The sequence below is a fragment of the Juglans microcarpa x Juglans regia genome, chromosome 6D (assembly GCF_004785595.1).
Source record: "Juglans microcarpa x Juglans regia isolate MS1-56 chromosome 6D, Jm3101_v1.0, whole genome shotgun sequence".
NCBI classification, from domain to species: domain Eukaryota; kingdom Viridiplantae; phylum Streptophyta; class Magnoliopsida; order Fagales; family Juglandaceae; genus Juglans; species Juglans microcarpa x Juglans regia.
This window is the reverse complement of record NC_054604.1, coordinates 17424319-17427378: the sequence shown is the minus strand read 5'-3', so window position 1 is coordinate 17427378 and position 3060 is coordinate 17424319.

Here is a 3060-nt window from a genome sequence, read left to right as displayed (position 1 = left end):
ACAGAAGTTATAAGCAATGAATAAAATTTACACTAAATTAATACCCCATACCATAGTTGCAAGTACTCAAACTTCCATTGATGCCAAAACTAGAAGTTCAAACAATGTACTAAGTCCTCTAGTTGTTAGAGGAAAAGAAAGGCTCCTATCGAAGAGGAAATAATCTACAATAGAGAAGTTACAAACCAAAACTAAAACGGCCAGTGAGAAGCGACAGAGGAAAAATGTGGGAAGATTTAAATAATGTGAGTTTAATATGTGCAAATATTTTTAATTAAGTTATTTAATTTGTTTATGTATTCAAATGTAGGCAACTGCACGTCTGGAAGATGTATTAAACCCAATAGACTCAGTAATACCATCTAGCAATCAACAAAGTGTTGTTTCGCAAGTGCCTGGTACACAACAAAGCGTTATTTTTTAGGTAAATGTTGTAAATTTTTCCTTTTGTTTCTATGTTCAACAACATGGCCCTCTTAAGGATTGATGAGAAGACATTGTGGACTACTACATTTTGATGATGTTAAGAGATGAGAAGACATTGAAGACTACATTTTGACTTCTAATATCATTGTTTTATTTAACTCGATGTATTGTTGACGACGTTATCCTGGAGAACTCACTTTTTTAAAATTTCAAATGCATGGGGAAACAACCTGAGAGGAATGCTTGGAAATAAATTTCTTATTTGAAAATTTTATTTTCCTTGTCAATGAATAACGGGTACAAATCAACATGACAACAGGGAATTGATATTTTGATTATTGATAACATGACAACATTACAATATATTAACATAATAATCCAACTACGTTGTTCTTGAATATTACAATACTGATAAAGGGTCTAAATCTATTACAACCTATCCAACAACATTACACAGTTTGGTACACCAAAAAGCTCATCTTGATTATCTTGGATGTCCTTCCAACAACACTACACAGTTTGGAGTTCTTCCTCTTTCTTTCGGAGGCGACGTTCTCTTTTCCATTCAACTTTTTCTTCATTTCGTACTTTAGTTTCTTGGACGTCATCTTATTGCAGAATGCAAGGTAATTGATGTTCATCTTATTGCATAATGCAAGTGCTTCATCAATGATAGGCCTTTGTGCTTCAACTGGATCCCATCTAGCTGATATCTGAAACATATCAAATGATATCTCACTTATGTAAGCATCATGAAACAATAAGAGAAGAAAGCATTTAAATATTTATGTAAGCATTTAGATGCTTTAGAAAGCATTTAAGATTGAATATGTTTTCGAAACTATGTGATTGGCCCTACAATTTTACTCTTGATAAGGCTCATCTAATATAACTCGATCTAAGGCACCAAAGGTTGCACCAGAGGTGATTGCTGAGTACATCGTTAGGGCACTACAGTGAATTATGCCTCCTATAGTTCCTGCAATTGTGTTCTTGTCTAGTGGTCAGAGTGAGGAGGAGGCGACACTCAACGTCAATGCCATGAACAAACTCAAGGGAAAGAAGCCATGGTCTCTTTCCTTCTCCTTTGGGCGGGCCCTTCAACAGAGCACTCTCAAGACATGGGCAAGAAACCCAGAAAAACACCATGGAACCCATTCACAGATTTTTACAAACAAGTAGAGTGCACACTACCCTTTAAAACAACAAATGAAAATAGAAGAGTAATAACCCAACAAATTGATTGACGAATTGTGGAGATGTAAGATTACATCAACAGTATTGTGTAAACTTTCTTTTGATTGTGTAAGATTACAAAACAGTTTTGTAATCACTGCCTCAGAATATCAAATTGATCACCCCTAACAAATCTTGCATCTTCTCACAATGACCAAGGGGCGATTACAATAGAAGAGAAGCGAAAATAGAAGCTTACATCTACACCTTACAGCCTATAGAGAGAGAGAGAGAGACAAACATGCATGGGTAGACTAGGTCCTCTCTTGAGGATGGGGAAGGCAGCGTCAAGGGCCGAGGGAGCTACGCAGGCAATGGCAATGGGCAGACGGTGATGGCGAGGAATTTTGATATATATTGAGTTAATATAGTGTTCACATATCGTGTATGTATATGCAAAAGCAACTTGAATAGCACAAACAGCTAGGACATTAATGAATTAAAAAGACCAATTAATAATTAATTAAAAATTACTCCAGTGTTATGCACAAGTCGATCAGGTGCATCTATATTCTATTTGCTAAACCAAAATTGTTTCAAATTAATCATCAAATAAATTTGTGAAGTGACTTGATGGTCTTTTATGTGGTTTTAGAGAAATAGTACATGATGATCTGCTAGAGGTTGCTTCTAAAGTATTAAGTGACCCTGGAAAGGATATTCAAACCGGTTAGTCCCACATGGACCTAGGCCCTTACTCAAGCTCGAAGCCTACCTCACTGTCTAAAGCCCAGCTCGATATCAAGAGAATGCAGCCCATATCCCATACTGACTGGATAACTATCCAACGGTGGCAAGGGATAAAAACGGTTATCATTCAAATTTATTAAGGGGTGAACCCTCATCTCCATATTTGAATTTGAATAATAGATATGACCATTATCATTTAACAATAGAATTGTTCAAAACCTCTATATAAAAGGAGAACCCAGGTACGTAAAGATCATCTGATTAATTGGTATTAAATAGTTAATCACTGACTTAGGCATTGAAGGCGTCGCTTGAACCCCCAAGCCATCTTACTATTTGGTTGTAGGTGATCATGAGGCATTGGCAGTGGCAGTGGCAGTGGTGATGGCAGTGAAACACGTCCATAACAGTTGGCGCCATCTATAGGATTCAAACATCTCACAATCAGCATGCTTTTCACATGCCCACCACCACTCGGTCTCAGGCAACTAGAGATCAGGGAGAGACTTCACAAAACATGGTGGGAAGACTTGCAGAAATGGAAGAGAACAAAGAAACTTACCACGGAGGTTGATTCGTTGAGAAAGGAGAACGAGATCCTCAAGGCACGAAACGGACCGTCGAGAGAGGATGCGACACCGAGTCAGGTTGACAGGGTGGAGATGGAGGCAAATGGTGTGGGCGTCGGTAAAGGCCACCAGGAGGACG